This window comes from Marmota flaviventris, chromosome 12 (assembly GCF_047511675.1).
Source record: "Marmota flaviventris isolate mMarFla1 chromosome 12, mMarFla1.hap1, whole genome shotgun sequence".
Lineage (NCBI taxonomy): Eukaryota > Metazoa > Chordata > Mammalia > Rodentia > Sciuridae > Marmota > Marmota flaviventris.
The window spans coordinates 3,606,839-3,627,964 of NC_092509.1; the positions used below are offsets into that span (position 1 = coordinate 3,606,839).

General features: G+C 39.6%; 1 pseudogene; it reads left to right on the top strand.

Annotated features, from left to right (window-relative positions):
* Positions 1 to 1,017: 1,017 nt before the first annotated feature.
* Positions 1,018 to 19,357, top strand: LOC139707887 (transcription factor JunD-like; annotated as a pseudogene).
* The last annotated feature ends 1,769 nt before the right edge of the window (positions 19,358 to 21,126 follow it).

The following is a 21,126-nucleotide window of genomic DNA, read 5'->3' on the forward strand; positions in this document are numbered from 1 at the left end:
ATGTTCTGCTCATGGTTTCTTAGAGTCTCGCTGAGTTGTCTATGTTCTTTTCAAGTTGAAATACTTTGTCTTCATTGTCTGATGTTCTATCTTCTAAGTGTTCTACTCTGCTGGTCGTATTCTCATTTGAATTTTTAAGTTGGTTTATTGCTTCCTGCATTTCTAGGATTTCTGTTTGTTTTTTATAACCTCTATCTCGATGTTTAGTTGATCTTTTGCTTCTTGGATTTGTTTATGTAATTCATTGGTGAAGTGATCTTTCATTGTCTGATTTTGCTGTCTAATGTCTTCCTTGAGACTCCAGATGATCTGAAGCATGTAAATCCTGAATTCTTTATCTGACATTCCATCTGCTGCAGCTATTACCTCTTCTAAAGTTGAGTTGACCTGCATTGCTTGTGTTCCTTTCTTTCCTTGTCTTTTCATACTGCTCGCGTTTCTTTCTGTTTGGTGAAAGTGTTGTGTTATTGAATTTTCCCCCTATATATTTATATTGCTCTTGTATAGTTGCAAAGTCTCCCTTGCAGGGGCGGGTGGTGGCTTTGCTCCTCCTCCAATTGGGGTGATCTGTCTATCACGCCTGCGGGCCGCAGGGCCCCTTCTCCAGGTCGCGTGGTCTGCCTACCTTGCGTGCAATGGCTGGGCCCCTCCTCCAATTGGGGTGATCTGTCTACCACACTGGCGGGCCGCTGGGTCTGTTCTCCAGGTTGCATGTTTGCCTACCTTGCAGGCGCGGGTGGCGGCTGTGCCTTTCCTCCAATTGGGGTGATCTTTCAACTAGGCTGGCAGTCCGCTTGGCCCCTTCTCTGGGACTCGCCGTCTGCCTACCTTGTGGGTGGCAGCTGGGCTCTTCCTCCAATTGGGGTGATGTGTCTCCCAGTAGGTCGCAGGTCTGCCTACCTTGCAGGCCAGGGTGGTGGCTCTGTCCCTCCTCCAGTTTGGGCAATATGTCTGCCATGCTGGTGGGCCGCTGGGTCTGTTCTCCCTGTCGGTTGCAAGTCTGCCTACCTTGTAGGCATGGGTGGCGGCTCTTCCCCTCCTCCAATTGGGGTGGTGTGCCTACAACGCCAGCGGGCAACTGGGCCTGTTCTGGTCAGTAGCAGGTCTGCCTACCTTGCAGGCACATTTGGCGGCTCTGCTCTGCCTCTCCTCCAATTGGGGTGACGTGTCCACCACACCTGCAGGCCACTGGGCCTGTTCCGGGAGCGGGCGGTGGCTCTGCTCTGCCCCTCCTCCAATTGCGATGACATGTCTACCACACTGGCGGGCCGCTGGGCCTGTTCTTTGCCAGTATTTTAGACCTGTCTTTGAATCTCCAATGTAGCTATCCACCTTGTATATACGTTATTATTATGACCAGAAAAAATATCTTAAGTGACAAAATTCCAGCTATTTAATATCAGTAGAAATATATTATTATTGTCTTCTTCTCAGTCATTTGGAATAAAGGTGGTAATTAAACTCACAGTCCAGATACACTCAAAGTCATTTCATTGTAATGTTATTAATTAAAAACAAGAATTTGTCCCAAGCCTAAAAGATGAACTTCCATAAAATCCCAATATTCATCTGCTCAAAGGAAGCAATGTATTTCTTCAGTAAAGAAACCACATATAAAATTGATACAGAAAATTTGATGTTAATCTGATGGAATATTTTATATTTAAGGCATGTTGTGTTTTAAGTCAAGTGTCTGAAATAGTAGGTATGTATTTTAAATTGTTTCAAGCCACATATTAAAAAATATCAAGCATCAGGGCTAAGATTGTGGCTCAGTGGTAGAGTGTTTGTCTAGCACATGTGAGAAACTGTGTTCAATCCTCAACACCACATAAAAAAATAAAATAATAAAATAAAGTGTAAACAAGTTTAAAAAAATAGCAGTCATCAGAAAACCATGTGGATGAGGCTAAATCATTCCATGACTCTTGAGACCTTTTAGATATAAAAGACAGGTTAGTAAGAAAAACCAAAAGTGTTAAACATTTATGAACATAGGATACCATTTTAAAATCTGAGGTGTTGTAGATATTTGGTTAAAACATCAAAGAGTTAATTTCTGTTTATTTTAATTTTTAATTGGAATCTACTATTTGTACATGGATACGAGACCCATTATTGTAACTCAACATGTGTATATAGTGTGTAATTATCAGATCAGGGTAATTTTCATCTCATTAAAATTATTATTCTTTTTTTGAAACCTGCAAATTTCTGGCTATTTTGATTTGTTTAAGAAGTTATTATAGAACGTAATCACCTTATTGTGCTATAAAACCTAAGAGGTACTTTCTGGTCTTAACTGTTTTGGGCACTCCTTACACACAATCAATCTCTTTCTTATTTGTATCATAAATCTGGGAAGCATTTCTGTTTCATTTCTGTGTAATCAACTTTTTAGCTTCAACACACAAATGCCACATGCAGTATTTGTGGGAAAATAAATGTCATTACTAGGAAAAATAAAATATTATTTTCAATTAATAATTTGGGAAATTGGCATAATTCTTTGCATTCACTCATTCAGTGTTTTGAACTTGCCTATAATAATAAATCTGGAAAAAGAGTAAAATATATAAATCAAATATCCATGTTTTCAAGATTTTATGGGTCACATTTGGTCAATGGGAGTAATTTTTGTGACATTTATTTTTATAAAAATGGCATATGCTAATTATGCTAATTCTTATAAATTTATTTAAAATAAGTGAATATATATATATATATATATATATATATATATATATATATATATATGTTTTTGGATTGTAAGTTTAAATAGATCCATGTTACCATGAAATAAATAATTTTAAAAATTGTATTAGAGTTGGCTCAGTGGCACAGGCCTGTCATTCCAGTGGATGTGGAGGCTGAAGCAGGAGTATTGAGAGTTCAAAGCCAGCCTCATTAAATTAGTGAGGTCCTGAGAAACAATTTAACCCTTTATCAAAATAATTTAAAAAAAGAAAGAAAAGGGGACCCAGACATAGTGGCACACACCTGTAATCCCAGTGGCTCAAGAGGCTGAGGCAGAAGGATCAAGAGTTCATACTCAGTCTCAACAATGGGGATGAACTAAGAAAATTAGTGAGACTCTAAATAAAATACAAAATGAGGCTGGTCATGTTGCTCAGTGGTGGAGTATCCAAGAGTTCAATCCCAGAAGGGCCAAATCAAATAAATAAATAAAAGGTGTTGGGGATGATCTGGGCCTGTGGTTCAGTGGTAGTACAATTGAATTGCATGGCATGTGTGAGGCACTGGGTTTGATTCTCAGAACCACATATAAATAAACAAAACAAAGATCTATCAACAAAGAAAAATTATTTAAAAAACTGGTGATGTATCTCAGTGGGTAACCACCCAAATGCAGTCACCCTGTACCCCTTTTCTATCTGGGATTACCACCCTAACACATATGAAAGAACAATATCTCCAGCCTGGCCACCTATCCAGCATTTCTCTATTAACAGCCCATGAGGACCCATTCCTCACTTGATGCCTATTCTTTCATGCTACTGTGTGACTATGCACTGGGCCTGCACTAAGCCACCTGAGCACAACTGGTTGTTAAGGTCCAGGTACTGGTATCACTAATTCATTCCACTGGGACCTTTTATTTTATAAAATGGGCTTCTAATAATTCAAAATTACAGGTTTATGGCTGAAAGTACAGTTCAGTAGTAAAACGAGTGTTTCCAATGTGACTGGCTCTGGGTTCCTCTGCCACGTGACCAGCATGAGCTTCATGAAAGAAGATTTGGTGCATAAGAAATTGCTAGTGAGTTTTAAATTAAAGAGACTCTCATTACCTTTAGCACAACTCCAAGATGGCTTCTCCTAGTTCCCACCTCCAGCCACCTAATGTGGTGGTGAGGTTTACAGAAGAGACTAACGAGAGAGAGAGAGCATGCCAGGGAGTGAGCTTTTATTGGGGAACAAAAAATTCAAGGGAAAATCCCATCCAATGAAGGATAAGGGGGTCAGCATCTCAAGTTCAGGGCTGGCATTTGGGTCTTCAGGTCAGTGGCCAGGCACGGCTCAGCACGGACAAGCCCTCGGACCTGGGAAAGGGTGGGGAAGGCTTTTTAACACAGGCTCTGTTTAAGCACCTCTCACCCAGATAGGGAGGTAACTCAAATCATGTGTAAGGATGGCCTCCCAGGATCCAAATCCAGCATGTAAAAAAAAAATCCAGGCAGGCCTGGTGGCACATGCTTATAATCCCAGTGACTATGGAGGGTGAGGCAGGAGGCTTACAAGTCTAAGGACAGCTTCAGCAATGTAGTGAGGCCCTAAAAATCTTAGAGAGACACTGTCTCTAAACTATAAAAAGGGTTGAGGATGGTTGTTCAGTGTTTAAGCAATCCTAGATTTAGTCCCCACGACCAAAAACAGAACCAAACCTAAACTAAAAGTGAAAAACAAACTGTATTCCCAAATATTCTTTGCAGGTAGGGGTCTCTATGATTCTGTGCTGGCCAATGAGTTATCAGTGGAAGCAACTGGGCCTCTAGATATTTGGTTTTTTTTTCCTTCTTCCCTTTCCCCTGATTGCTGTATTGAATAGAGTGCAGAATGAAAAACAGAAAGGGTTCTGGGGCATGATGGCATAGCTTGATAGCCATAGCAGCCCAGAATACCAACCACTGGGCTTTTTTGATTTTCAAATATAAGGAAATCTTTTTCAGTATTTTATGGGTATATTTTTCTAGTAGTGGAAAGAGAGTTGCATTGATTTTTCTTTTTTTTTCTTTCTGTTAATTGTCCTCAGGTACAGGAATAATGTAGGCCAAGAGAACCAGTCATCTTTGTCACCAATTATTATTCAGGTCTCTAGGGATGGAAAGAAAGTACAACACAAAACCTCAACTTTACCTAATCTGAGCCCTTGGGGCAGAGGTAGGCCTGAGTCATCTCCAGGATCTCTCACCTGCCCCAGAATGTTCTCAGAGAGTGAGTATCTTTTCTTTTGATGCCAACACTCAAGTCCAAAATCTCAGGGCTCCCATGGTTCTACTGAGAACTGTTCCACAACAGGATAACACTGGTCCCAATCTCAATTCCTGCACTGATGGGCCATTGGGAAAGTGATTTTAAGCAAGCCTTACTGTTCACATTTTTGAAGTGGGTCTTCTCCAAAAAAGACTTGAATCTAAATAAACACAGAAGGAAGAAGCTAGGGTCCAAGGACTGAAGATGAACACTGCCTCCAGAGAAACCTAGGATTTGAAAAAAAAAATTCAATTAAAGTGAGGTGGCAGGTAAAGTATAGACCTTGATATAAAACAATAGCCTGAGAGCAAAATGTCAGGTGTGGGAATGGACATATGTGTGAGAGACTGACTTTTCACAGCCTCCACTATAGGTGAAAATGAATGCTAAAATTGCAATATGTAACATAAGAAAAAGGAACCACATTTTTTTCTTTTTCTTTTTTTTTAATTTTTTTTTTTTGTACAAGGGTTTGAACCTAGGGGCACATACCACTGAGCCTCATCCTCATATTTTTTTAAAGTTTTTTTTTTTAACTTTTGAAACACATTGGTAATCACAATATTAGTGTATTTTTATATCAAACAAGCACTTTGGTCACAAAATAAATATGTCATGTTAACAACTACTTCTCTTTTACTGATTTTTTCCTTAAATTCAAGTGAAAATGATTTATTTTCATATTTAATAACTTTTTAATAATTTTTGCCATTATTTTATTTTTTTTATTTTTATGTGATGTTGATGATATAACCCAGCACCTCGTGTGCCCTAGGCAAACACTCTCCCAGTGAGCCAAAAACCCAGCCCACATTTAACCCCATTTTAATCAAATTCTTTTCATTCTTTCTACCCACCCTTGCTTTTTTATTTACCCTCCAATATGTGACTAAAAGCCTGAGAAATGATGCTACCTAATGTTAATTCTGGTGTTTCGGGCACTGGGTTTTGGCAAGATTCCCACACTTTGGCCAGTTTTTCAGTATTCTACTTTATATTTTGAATTCTTTATAGGAGCCTTTAGCATTGTTGTAGAACAATGCAAACAGTTTCCCAAAATATGGCACTATTTTTGAAAGGTTTGTGGACATTGAATGACATGATGAGAAAAGCACCTGGCATGGTGTGGTTGTGTGATTCTGAGAAGACACAAATTTCATTGTGAGGTCACAAATGGTGTTCTTACCTATAATGTCCTTCCATTTGTTCTTTAGCATACTTCAACTCATCCTTCAATACCTACTTTAATGTGAAGAATTCATACTCTCAGCCAATACCTTTACCCAGCCAACCAGACCCCTTCTCTGAAGACTAAGAATCTGAGCAGCATCAAAGCAACAGCAGAAAGGCTTCCAGTGTGCTCATATAGCAGTGGCATCCAGGAAAGAATATAAAGGGGTTTTGGGCAGTGAGATCACCTGGCAAAACCCAGCTCCTGGTTTTATTGAATTTTGCCATCAGGTTCCCTTGACCTCCCCAGTGTCATCTAGAGCATTTTTTAAAAGCACCCAGTTCAGTTTCTGCAGCTTGATACCCAAGTCCCCAACTGCTGCCCTATCTCTACAGCATTGATTCAGGCTGTCAGAATAAACAATAGTTATACATAAGTCATTATAAAGAGGCTTTTCTTCTGAGACTCAACCTTGAGAAAGATGGACATGATCAGACACTTATGCTCCCTCATTCTGAGATGCCCCAGGCTGGCTGGAGAAGAGATCAGAGATGACTTTTGTTTGCCAAGTAGCTGTGCCCATCCTGTGCTGAAAGGGTAAGAGAAGGTGCTTAAGGCCACAGAGCTAATGAAAAGCAGAAGGCCATATCCTTTGCAAACATGCTTTTTTAATTCTGGCTGGGCACTTTCACATATAGGGCATGGACCTTGCTAGTTGCTGGCCACTGCCTCTTCTGCATCTATAATACACAGATAGTGTTGAAAACGTGCTCATGTTTATGCAAATAAAGTATTATCATCAGCTGAATTTTGTAAATGGAGATACTCTGACTTAGGTTAGCAGAGTTGTTCAAGGTCAAACATTAAAGATGTGGGGTTCAAAGGTGACCAGAGCCCAAAGGTAATTGTCCCTTAGACTCAGTGATGTCACAACCATGGGCATCTCTGCAAGATCCCATTTTTTTTCAATTCAGATAGAGTTTTCAAGGAGCAGTAGAGGCCAGGTGACACAAGGAGGCTGCCATGGGAGTGAACTTGATGGAAAAGTATGGCTAATGAAGAAGAGCAGAGCCAATTTTTATGTTAGTGGATGTTGGTGGAATTGGGCCAAGCCAGACTGCAAATATTCCAGAGCTAGAGGGAAAAACCTGCAGTCCAAGACTGTTAAATATATCAGTGGAGGCTGAGCCACATGGACAGAATGCAGAGGATCAAGTGGATGGAGTGGGAATGGCTCTGCATAAGAGAGCAGGTAAGAGGCAAGATGTTGGGTGGAGCCCATTGAAATAAAGTGGAGAGGACCTAGTGGGGCTTGAATGTTGGGCAGAGCTGGTGAGGCAGAGTCAGGCAGAGTGAGTGGATCCCAACCCATAAGAACAGTGGGTGGGGAGGAGACAGGGGAAGCATGTGGGAGGCAGCACCCCACCCAGCACTCCTTAGGTGAGCACAGCCTAGGAACCAGGAGGCACAGTGGTGCAGGAGCTGAGGGCATGGTGGGTGTGTCCACAGGAGGCAAATGGAGTCATGTGAGGCATCTGGAAATTCTGTCAGGAGACACTGTGGACCCATTGGGGAAGCAGGATCTTTGGGCTCTCTGATAGAAATGTGACCTCAGGGTCTGTTCCATTGGGGGTCTCAGCTTTCCCTCTTACACACTGAGGCAATGGAGGGAGGCTGAAGATGCCACAGAACACCCTTTCTTGGTTCCTCCCTCTCATGGGATGCTGTGTACTTTCCATATTTCAGGTTGATTGGGTTCCATGGGGTTTCTGGAAGAGGTCCTGGGGATATCATCTGAGACACTTTGTTTTTGGGGAACAAAATTTACTGGCATGTTCACAGAGACTTCTCTTAGTGCCTGCTGTGTACATACTGAGACCTGGAGGTCCAGAGAGGGTAAGCCTGTGATGCAGCCGTAACTTGCTGGAGCCTAGTTTTGATAGCACAGCCCACTTCACTCACTCACTCAGGCACAGGAAGTGTTTTCTAGCACCTAGGTAGTGAAAAAAAAACATAGATGGGGGAGGAGGCCTTAACCCTTTCCAGCGGCGACTTTGGGGAACTCCCTAAATCTGTAAAGTAGAACACGATGCTATGCCTGCCTCTCAGGCTGGTCCAGATTAATGATTCTCTGAAAGGCAGTTTGGCATGGATGGGGAAGGGGATCTATTTTGACAGTATTATCATTTAGGTTTTTTTTTTTTCTTTTAAACATTTATTTTTTAGTTGTAGGTGGACACGATACATTTATCTTATTTTTATGTGATGGTGAGGCTTGAACCCAATGCCTATGTGTAATAGGGGAACACTCTACATCTATGAAAAACCACAGCCTTCATTTAGTTTTATATATGGAAACATAACCCCTTGCATTTTAAAATAAAAATATAGTACTAGGCTCTGTTCTAGGCAAAGAGGACACAGACATTTACAAAACAGCAAGGAATCTCTGCTCTCATTCTTGTGTGGGCTACTATTACCCTGGTCTGAAGCAAGAATTCAGGCACTAAAGGGACATGGAGTACAGACACCCTTTAGTCGTCTGATCTAGTGTTACCATCCATGGCAATGTTTTATCTTCTCAATTATTCTAAAACACACCCCTCACCATGTCACTTAGCTGCCCCAATCCTTTTCTACCTGTGAGATAAAGGCCTCATTAAGGATCCCTCCATTGCTGCCTTCTTTAGTTGCATCTCCCCACCCCTTTCTGAGGTTTAAAGAATTCCTGTCTCATCCCTACTTGTACTTACTGTTCTGCTTAATGTGGGTACTTTCCCATTGTTAGAAGTGCTAACTCTTAATTAGACACTAGACGGCGCCAGAACTCTACTTTTGACTTTTCTTTCTAGCGTCTACCAGAGTATCTGCCTACTTATTGGCTGGCTTGGTTAAGAAACATTTTAGAAAGCCCTTCAGTATTTGTTTTACAAGCAGCTTTTTATTTTTTATATGAATATTCATTAATTTTATGTATGAAATTAATCATCCAGCTATGAAAGGGAGTAGTACACTAACTATCCAGTGTATGAATGTGTGTGTGTGTGTGTGTGTGTGTGTGTGTATATATATATATATATATATATATATATATATATATATATATATACATATACATTTTTTTCAAAATTATTCAGAAGTGGGATAAGGGTTTCAATTCAGTCATGGCCTCTTTCTACACCTGTTGTTCCTGGGATGTTTCAGGAGTCCTTACTAATATTGCAGGTATTTCTTTCCCTTTTGTATGATGTGATTATTATAAGCCATTAAATAGAATAAATATATCTCAGAGATGCCAAGTGTTATCTCACTTGTAGTTGTCCATTGGGCATCTCTAGGCCTAAGTAAATATTCAGTGCTTTTTGCAAAATCAGCTTTTGAGTCCCTCAATATGAGGAGGATTTGTGGCTATTTAGCAGAACTTGTTCCCATGGATACGATTATCAATAGAATATGTATTATATGACAAGATGGCATGACTTGGTAATAGGAATAAAAGTGGCTTAAGCTGATTTATTTATTTATAATTATATATTTTATAAACATTTAATGTACATATAATTATATACTTATAAAGCAATAATTTTGAATACATGTATCTCTCTTTCACACATACATGTTTATAATATTGTCTTTAGGATAAGCAGGTTTGGGGATGGATTGGAGTGAGTGTAATGGTGAAAAGATTAAGGACAATTGTTGAATTTTTGACTTGAGCACTCTGGGGTAGTTGCTGATACCCAATCCTGTATGGAGCAGAAAAACCACATGAGGCAGGGCAAAGAGTGCTAGTCTCAAAGAAGGCTTTTGTGTTGATGTTTGTGATTTCTCCTTGATTTCTACATGAACATGTCTGAACGTGAGAGGAGAGGACTGGGAAGAAAATTAATATTTGGAAGGCAAGGGAATGTGCAAAATACTGCAATGAGACTGAGCATGACCCTGGGTGTGGGTGAAGATATATAGTACAGGGAGCATTTCTCTGAGCTGGGGACACACCTATATTTAGCAATGGAGAAGAAAATTATATGAAGGAGACAGAGAGTGAGGGCATCCAGTTAAGGAGATAGAAAACCAGGGAAATGTAATGACATGGATTTCTGGAAGAGATGATTTTAAAAGAAAGGCAGAACCTCTTGTTCTAAAAACCACTAAAAAGTGAACTACAGGGTGACAAAGGTGGGACCTTGAAATTTGGTGCCATAGTGGTTTCTGATGATCTCAGTGGAGCCCCTGTCCTCAGATGGTGGGAACTGAAGCCAAATGGAAGATTTTTGAAAAAATTAAGGTCAGCATAGTGAAGGCAATAGCTGGAGATCGTTTTTCTGATTGTGCACAATGAGATAAAGGGAGACTCAGCCAGGTGTTAAAATTAATGGTCTCTGAGATGTGGGAAGAGTTTATTTCTGCAAATGTTTGTTTGTGGCTGCAGAAATCTTTTTTCTATTACTATGTTTGCCACCTACACCCTAGAGTTGATGTTTTAGAAGTAATATAGAAGCCCAATAGTAATTTCTGGAGAGTAGGAAGGGTGCTGGGGCAGGGCAAGGGATGAAAGTTGAAGATAGATAATTAGATATGATCACTGTGTACCTTGCATCTGGAAATGTTTTGTTCAATTCCATTAACATGTGCAATAAATATTTGTTAATTAAAAACAAATTAAAACTAATTATTCTATTTGATCACTGAAAGGTAGGCACTCAACACTGAGGGAGAGAGTATCCTTTTAGTTTGTATTGTGCTTGTGAAAATGGTTATTGTTAGTCACCTATAAAAAGAACTTATTAAATAATTTTGGAAGGAATAGTATGCATTTGAAATTCCTTGTTGTCAAAGTATAAAGAGGTTATCTGATGGTCACTGAAATATTTGAAGCGCTACAGTCCATCCATTGTCAAGATAGTTTGTGCCAGGATCATCCTTTGGGACTGTAATATTTTCCTTATTCCTTCACTATTTGTTGCAATCAAGTAACTGCCCACCCATAAAATGGCAAGGATACTAAGCTCCACATGCAGGAGGGGATGCTATTATCCTGCATTGTTTTGAACTCTTCTATATGAAATATTGGTCTGTTCCCATCACTTATTATCAATGAAGTCAATTATTTTTATCAGTAAATATATATTCATTTGTTGCTTTCACTTATAATATACTAATAATGGTTTATATTTTATTGCTCATATTTTTCCAGCTTTCAGTCTTTCAGGATCTTTTACTTTAGTTCTCATGTCATTTGTCAGGAATCCACATGTGGGACATCTTGAGAGACCCTCCTCTTACTCTTCCTTCTTTTTCTCCTATTATGTTTCTCCTATATTCAGGTTCATTTTTTAATTTATCTTACCAGATACTAGAATCATCATTTTCTCCAGGGAAATATACACATTTTTACTGGTATTTTTAGGGAAACTTGTGTAATTTGTCAGGCCCAAGGCAAAATGAAAACTTTGACTTCCTGTATAAAAGCAGGTGACCTCTACAATTGACATGCCACAGAAATCTATTTCTTTCTTCTGTGATCTCTTCACAAGTCATGGTAAATTTTGTCTTTCTTTTAATTGTCCTTATTACAGAATTTTAAATTTTTATCAAGACTTCTAACATTCATCTTAATGTATGCCATATCAATTCTAAATGCAAACTTATGAGCAAGTTACATTGGAGAGCTTACATATCTGTGTTGTGTTCATTAATTCCAAAGCAGTGAATGTTACACAGAACCAGTGCAATTGTTTTTACTACACCTTGATAACTGTGAACAATTTCTCCAGCTGGTTTGTTAATGAGTTTGAAAGAACTGGAAGAAAAATGACTGTGGAAGACAGATCCAACATGGCGGCGAGTGGGGAGCGCTTTCAGTACCTCCTCAACAACGGGGTCAGTGAGTGGAGCCCACCCAACAGTGGGTGGGGAGGAGACAGGGGAAGCATGTGGGAGGCAGCACCCCCATCCAGCACTCCTTAGGTGAGCACAGCCTAGGAACCAGGAGGCGCAGTGGTGCAGGAGCAGAGGGCATGGTACGTGTGTCCACAGGAGGCAACTGGAGTCAGGTGAGGCATCTGGAAATTCTGTCAGGAGACACTGTGGAGCCAGTGGGGAAGCAGGATCTTTGGGCTCTGAGATAGAAATGTGACCTCAGGGTCTGTTCCATTGGGGGTCTCAGTTTTCCCTCTTACACACTGAGGCAATGGAGGGAGGCTGAAGATGCCACAGCACAGCCTTTCTTGGTTCCTCCCTCTCATGGGATGCTGTGCACTTTTTTATATTTCAGGTTGATTGGGTTCCATGGGGTTTCTGGAAGAGGTCCTGGGGATATCACCTGAGACACTTTGTTTTTGGGGAACAATAATTTTACTGGCATGTTAACAGAGACTTCTCTTAGTGCCTGCTGTGTACATACTGAGACCTTGAGGTCCAGAGAGGGTAAGCCTGTGATTCAGCCATAACTTGCTGGAGCCTAGTTTTGATAGCACAGCCCACTTCACTCACTCACTCAGGCACAGGAAGTGTTTTCTAGCACCTAGGCAGTGAAAAAAACATAGATGGGGGAGAAGGCCTTAACCCTTTCCCAGGGCGACTTTGGAAAACTCCCTAAATCTGTAAAGTAGAACACGATGTGATGCCTTCCTCTCAGGCTGGTCCAGCTTCATGATTCTCTGAAATGCAGTTTGGCGTGGATGGGGCAGGGCATCTATTTTGACAGTATTATCATTTAGGTTTTTTTTCTTTGAAACATTTATTTCTTAGTTGTGGGTGGACACAATACATTTATTTTATTTTTATGTGATGGTTAAGCTTGAACCCAATGCCTATGTGTAATAGGGGAACACTCTACATCTATGAAAAACCACAGCCTTCATTTAGTTTTATATATGGAAACATAACCCCTCGCATTTTAAAATAAAACTATAGTACCAGGCTCTGTTCTAGGCAAAGAGGACACAGATATGTTCAAAACAGCAGGGAATCTCTGCTCTCATTCTTGCTTCAGACCATTTACCCTGGTCTGAAGCAAAAATTCAGGCACTAAAGGGACATGAAGTACTGACACCCTTTAGGCATCTGATCTAATGTTACCATCCATGGCAATGTTTTACCTTCTCAATTATTCTAAAACACACCCCTCACCATGTCACTTATCTGCCCCAATCCTTTTCTACCTGTGAGATAAAGGCCTCCTTAAGGATCCATCCCTTGCTGGCTTCTTGAGTTGCATCTCCCCACCCCTCTCTGAGGTTTCAAGAATTCCTGTCTCATCCCTACTTGTACTTACTGTTCTTCTTAATGTGTGTACTTTCCCATTGTTAGAAGTGCTAACTCCTAATGAGACACTAGACGGCGTCAGAACTCTACTTTTGACTTTTTTTTTCCTAGTGTCCACCAAAGTATCTGCCTACTTATTGGCTGGCTTAGTTAAGAAACATTCTAGAAAGCCCTTCAGTATTTGTTTTATAATCAGATTTTTAATTTTGTTTCTTACAAATATTCATTAATTGTATGTATGAAATTAATCATCCAGCTATGAAAGGGAGTACACTAACTATCCAGTGTATGTATGTGTGTGTGTGTGTGTATATATATATATATATATATATATACACACACACACACACACACATATATATTTTTTTTTCAAAATTTATTCAGAAGTAGAATAAGAGTTTCAATTCAGTCATGGCCTCTTTCTACACCTGTTGTTCCTGGGATGTTTCAGGAGTTCTTACTAATATTGCAGGTATTTTTTTTCTCTTTTCTATGCTGTGGATATTATAAGCCATTAAATAGAATAAATATATCTCAGAGATGCCAAGTGTTATCTCACTTGTAGTTGTCCATTGGGCATCTCTAGGCCTAAGTAAATATTCAGTGTTTTTTGGCAAAAGCATCTTTTAAGTCCCTCAATATGGGGAGGATTTGTGCCTATTTAGCAGAACTTGTCCCCATGGATATGATTATCCATAGAATATGTATTATATGATATGATGGCATGACTTGGTAACAGGAATAAAAGTGGCTTAAACTGATTTATTTATTTATAATTATATATTTTATAGACATTTAATGTACATATAATTATATAATTATATACTTATAAAGCAATAATTTGGAGTACATGTATCACTCTTTCACACATATATGCTTATAATATTGTCTTTAGTATAAGCAGGTTTGGGGATGGATTGGTGTGAGTGTAATGGTGGAAAGATCAAGGACAATTGCTGAATTTTTGACTTGAGCACTCTAGGGTAGTTACTGATACCCAATCCTGTATGGAGCAGAAAAACCACATGAGGCTAGTCTCAAAGAAGGCTTTTGTGTTGATGTTTGTGATTTCTCCTTGATTTCCACATGAACATGTTTGAATGTGAGAGGAGAGGACTGGGAAGAAAATGAATATTTGGAAGGTGTGGGAATGTGCAAAGTACTGCAATGAGGTTGAGCATGACCCTAGGTGTGGGTGAAGATATAGAAGTAGAGGGAGCATTTCTCTGAGCTGGGGACACTCCTATATTTAGCATTGGTGAAGAAAATTATATGAAGGAGACAGAGAGTGAGGGCATCCAGTTAAGGAGATAGAAAACCAGGGAAATTTAATGACATGGATTTCTGGAGAAGATGATTTAAAAAAGAAAGGCAGAACCTTTTGTTCTAAAAGCCACTAAAAAGTGAACTACAGGGTGATAAAGGAGGGACCTTGTGATTTGGTGCCATAGTGGTTTCTGATGATTTCAGTGGAGCCCCTGTCCTCAGGTGGTGGGAAGCCAAATGGAAGATTTATGGAAAAATTAAGGTCAGCATAGTGAAGGTAATAGCTGGAGATCATTTTTCTGATTGTGTACAATGAGATAAAGGGAGACTCAGCCAGGTGTTAACATCAATGGCCTCTGAGATGTAGGAAGAGTTTATTTCTGCAAATGTTTGTGGCTGCAGAATTTTTTTTTCTATTACCATGTTTTACACCTACACCCTAGAGTTGATTTTTTAGAAGTAATATAGAAGCCCCATAGTGATTTCTGGAGAGTAGGAAGGGTGCTGGGGCAGGGCAAGGGATGAAAGTAGAAGATGGATAATTAGATATGATAACTGTGTGCCTTGCATTGGAAATATTATGTTCAATTCCATTAACATGTGCAATAAATGTTTGTTAATTAAAAATAAATTAAAACTAATTATTCTATTTGATCACTGAAAGGTAGGCACTCAACACTGAGGGAGAGAGTATACTTTTGTTTTGTTTCCTGCTTGTGAAAATGGTTATTGTTAGTCACCTATAAAGAGAACTTATTAAATAATTTTGGAAGGAATAGTATGCATTTGAAATGCCTTGTTCTCAAAGTATAAAGAGCTTATCTGATGGTCACTGAAATATTTGAAGCGCTACATTCCATCCATTGTCAAGGTAGTTTGTGCCAGCTTCATCCTTTGGGAATGTAATATTTTCCTTATTCCTTCACTATTTGTTGCAATCAAGTCACTGAATCTGCCCACCCATAAAAGACAAGGATACTAAACTCCACATGCAGGAGGGGATGCTATTCTCCTGCATTGTTTTGAACTCTTCTATATGAAATATTTGTCTGTTCCCATCACTTATTATCAATGAAGTCAATTATGTTTTATCAGTAAATATATATTCATTTGTTGCTTTCACTTATAATTTACTGATAATGGTTTTTATTTTATTGCTCATATTTTTCCAGCTTTCACTCTTTCAGGATCTTTTACTTTAATTCTCATGTCATTTGTCAGGAATCCACATGTGGGACATCTTGGGAGACTCTCCTCTTACTCTTCCTTCTTTTTATCCTACTATATTCAGGTTCATTTTTTAATTTATCTTACCAGATCCTAGAATCATCATTTTATCCAGGGAAATATACACATTTTTACTGGTATTTTTAGGGAAACTTGTGTAATTTGTCAGGCCCAATGCAAAATGAAAACTTTGACTCCCTGCATAAAATCAGGTGACCTCTACAATTGACATCATGTCACAGAAATCTATATCTTTCTTCTGTGATCTCTTCACATGTCATGGTAAATTTTGTCTTTCTTTTAATTGTCCTTATTACAGAATTTTAAATTTTTATCAAGACTTCTAACATTCATCTTTGTGTATGCCATATCAATTCTATATGGAAACTTATGAGCAAGTCACATTGGAGAGCTTACATATCCATGTTGTGTTCATTAATACCAAAGCAGTGAATGTTACACAGAACCAATGCAATTGTTTTTACTACAACTTGATAACTGTGAACAATTTCTCCAGCTAGTTTGTTAATGAGTTTGAAAGAAATGGAAGAAAAATGACTGTGGATCACCCTACTTTTCCTTTCCCTTCATATTCTCAGCTGGAGAGGTGGGTTAACACAGTGAAGTACCTTGGGTGACAAAGCTGTCTTCTTTCTGTATTTGAATCTAATTCTGGTTGAACATTAAGGTGTGGTCTCCCCGGGTTTCATCATGCTCCCTTTTTTTACTTACTGGTGGATAAGACATGGTCACATTGTACTCAACTCTCTCTTAGCTACATTTCTTTGCAAACAACATGCTTCTCTCTCTCTCTCTCTCTCTCTCTCTATATATATATATATATATATATATATATATATATATATATATATATATATATATATATATATAAATTTAGACACATGGTCTCATTCAGTTGCTTAGCGTCTGGCTAACTTGATGAGGCTGGTTTTTAACTTGTGTTCCTCCCACCTCAGCTTCTCAAACCACTGGTATTCAAGGTATGTCCCACTGTACCCAGCTCACTTAATGATTTTTCATAGAGATTATTTTGTGTTTCAGATTTTATACTCTTCTCAGGTAATGTGTAAGTAATATCTTTCATTCCAACAGTTGAATCTTTTCCCTGTTCATGCTTTACTGTGCTGTGCAGAAGCTTTTGGTTTAATGGAATTATACTTGTCTGCTTTTGGTTCACTTCCCTGTCCTTTTAATGTCATAACCAAAGGAACATTTCCTAAAGCAATGTTGTAAAGTGTTTCTTTTGTGTTTTCTTTGTATATTTTGCTCACAAACTTATGCTCTTCTTTCTTTTTTTTCTATTTTAGATTGAAAAAATAGCAACTTCATCTGCTTGTGTTGTACAGCAGGATATTTCATCTTTCTACATATGGATTTCCAGTTTTCCCAGCACCAATTGTTGAAGAGGCTATCTTTTCTCCAATTTATGTTTTGGTCACCTTTGTCTAGTATGGATTGGTCTATATGCCTTTTGATATGGGGTTTCCTTTTTCTTTCTTTCTTTCTTTTTTAATTATTTCTCTGTAGTATAGTTTAAGGTCTAGTATTATGATGTCTATTGATTCAATCATTTTGTTGAGAATTGCTTATTGAGAAGGACTATTGTGGCTCTCCTATTTTTTTAAATGAATTTCACGATTGCTTTTTCTAGTTTTATGAAGAGTGTCATTGGACTTTTAAAAGGAATTGCACTGAATCTGTATAAGTATTTTGTTAGTATTGCCGTTTTGACTATGATCATTCTTCCTACCAAGAGCATGGGAGATCTTCAATTTCTATCTTTAGTGTTCTGTGGTTCTCATTGTAGAGGTATTTTTACCTCTTGTTTAGATTGATTCAGAAGTATTTTATTTTATTCTTTCTTTTTCTTTTTTTGAGGCCATTGTTAATGGGGTGGTTTTCCTAATTTTTATTACACTGAATTCATTGCTTGAATATAGAAATTTATTTGGTTTATGGATGTTTATTTTATATTCGGCTATTTTGCTGAATTTATTAGACAAGAACGTTTTCAAGTGATTTTTTTTGGATTTTGTAAATATAGAATCATGTCATTTGTAAATAGTGATAGTTTGATTTCCTATGTTTCTATTCATTTATCTATTCATTTATTTAATAAAGATAAATGAATAGAAATATAGGTTTTGGATAGAGCTTCAAGGATGATGTTGAATTGAAGTGGCAAAAAAAAAAAAAAAAAAAAAAAAAAAAAAAAAAAAAAAAAAAAAAAAAAAAACATCCTTTGCCTTTTTTTTTAAATTTAGAGGAAATGCTTTAATTTTTTCTCCCTTAAGAATAATGTTTCCGAGGAGCCGCCACAGAAGGCCCAGGTGCAGCGGCCACTGCCTGGGTGGGCACAGGGCTGAATGGGCAGGGGAGGGGAGCGAGCCCCCAGGGAGGCCATGGACAGTCCTCCCGCACAGGGCGCAATGGTGATGCGGAGGCTGGAAACACCCTTCTAAGGTGATGAGGCGCTGAGCAGCCTGGGCAATGGCGTCAGTGGCAGCAGCAGCAACTTTGCGTGCCTGTCCCGCTTGTCCCTGGGGCACCCCAAACAGCCTCGCAGGCAGAGTGGTGAAGAATGACAGCTGACGCTGAGCCTGAGCAAACAAGTGGTGGTGGCACCACCTCTGGCCCCCCTGCTCAGACTGCACCCCCAGCAGTCGCCACGACAGCCTGCTCTCCAGCCCGACCTGGGGCTGGTCCAACCACGCTGACCAACCATCCAGACCAACGGGCTGGTCACAACCACGCTGAGGAGCACGCAGTTCTTCTACCCAAGATGGTGGCCAGGGAGAAGCAGGAGTTCACCGAGGACGTTGTCAAGGCCCTGGAGGATTTGAACAAGCAGCACCAGCTTGGCTGGGTGCAGCCCGGCTGCTGCTGCGGCCTCGCAGGAGGACCCTCTGGCACGGCATCCGCGCCACCCTCCCAGCTGGCACCAGTCTTCCTAAACCTGAGCCACTACAAGGATGGCGCCCGGGGTGCTGGGGATGCTGCCACTGTCGCTTTCTCCTCCTAGTCCGTTCCCTTCCCACAGCCGCTGCCTCCCAGTGATTTACTGGGGCCGCTGTGCCTAGCTGTGCTCAAGGAAAGCCACAGATGGTGCCCACCTTGCCAAGCTTCGGAGAGAGCCTGCTGTCACCAATCAACGTGGACATGCAGGAGCTCATAAAGGCTGAGCCGAAGCAGCTGCTCAACAATATCGCAGCCTCCAAGTGCCCCAAGGGCAAGCTGGAGCATCTCTCACCTGGAGGAGAAAGAGAAGCGCTCAAGAGCCAGAACACCGAACTGGCGTCCACCAGGAGCCTGCTGCCCAAGCAGGTGGCGCAGCTCAAGCAGAAAGTCCTCAGCCATGTCAACAGCAGCCGCCAGCTTCTACCCCAGCACTAGATGCCCTGGTACTGAGCCCAAGGACAGGGTGCATCCTCGCCCGCCTCCTCTTGAGGGGCGGGCTTGCAGGGGGCGGGGATTGAGCTGCCAGGAGTTGGTATGTGCTGCCCTGGCGACCCCTTCCAAGAGGGTGCCCAGGACTTGGAGAGGGCGCCTTGGACTTGACAAGCTGGACCCCCTGCTTCTGGGGGGTTGAGGGAGAGCGCATGACACCCCCTCGTACTGCCTCTGTTCCCCGCGCTGCCGCCAGGTGTCACACAAACCCAGGGCCTAGCCGCCCCTTCTACACACTGCTGCGGAAGGGGCTCTGTGCGGCGCAGCCTTCAGCCTGACTTTTCTTTTACATTTTTTTTTTTTTTTTGCCTTTGGAAGAAAGAAGAACAGAGTTTTAGATTCTTCCGTATTTATGTTTCTACTCGGGAACAAAGGGTTGTGTGTGCGTGTGTTTCTTTGTGTTGGCTTTTTTAAAAGAAATGGGAAGGAAAAAAAATCACCCTTTTTCTCACTCTCGCTACCCCCTTTTGTCCTTCGGACACTTTTTGTTCTTTGTTTTTGTTTTTGTTTTGTGAGGAGTCCACATTCCTGTTTGTAATCCTTTGTCCGGTTTTGGTTCTGTTTTCAGTAAAATCTCCTTACTCAAAAAAAAAAAAAAAAGGAGGAGAAGAAGAAGAAGATTTCCCTTGTGTTTACCATAAACAGCTTTTGTAGTGTTAAGATATTTTTCTATTATATATAGTTTTCTAGTGTTTTGACCATGTATTTAGTCAAATGCTTTTTCTGCATTTGTTGAGATAATTTTTTTTTTTGATTCTTGTCTTTACATCTATTTACTTAAAAAATGTTTATTGATTTCCATGTGTTTAACCAACCCTGCATCCCTGGGACAAAGCCCACTGATCATGTTGTACAATATTTTTAATATGATTTTGTATGTTGTTTGCCATAATTTTATTGAGAATTATTACATCTCTGTTCATCAGGAATACTGGCCTGAAATGTTCTTTCCTTGATGTGTCTTTGTCTGGTTTTTGCATCAGGTTGATATTAGTTTCATAGAATGAGGTTAGAAAGTTTTGCTATTTTCTATTTCATAAAATAATTTTAGACAAATTGGTGTTCATTCTTTTTTCAATTTCTTGTAGAACTGGGCTGAGAATTCTTCTGATAATGTTTTTTTTTTTTTTTTTCTTAGTTGTTAGGCTTGTGATAAATGCTTCCTTGAGAGAATTAATGTAGTACACTCAAGACTTTAGAGGAGAAATGCCTACCTTAACATTAGCCTGCTTTGACAAATGTTAGTCCTCAATAACAATATTTTTTAAACATTTTTTTGTTTTCCCCAGGAGAGGACTGACACCTCCAAGATTCCTTTCATTAAACATATGTGTGTGTGTCCAGTGTTCACTTGTTAAAACTTCATTAAATAACACAGCCATGACTTCAATTTGGGTATTTTACTGAAAATTTTTAGCCCACATCTTAAGTTTTTGATCCATACAACACTTAAAGTAGCTGTAATTTCTATCAGAGTCTCTACATGGAAGTATGAAATGATGGGATAAAATATTTTAACACTCTAACTCTCCAATATTATCAAATTTATTGCTAAGGGAGTGTAATGTCATTCATATTCTTGACATAATTCTCCTGAAAAAACCTGAAATAAATGTGAAAACCTTTGAAATAAATGAAACACAAGAGGATCAGTCAAGGGAAGTGACAGAGCCCCCATGAGAGCAGGATGAAGATTATGAAATACTTCTGAATTAAAAGCTAAGTTCCAT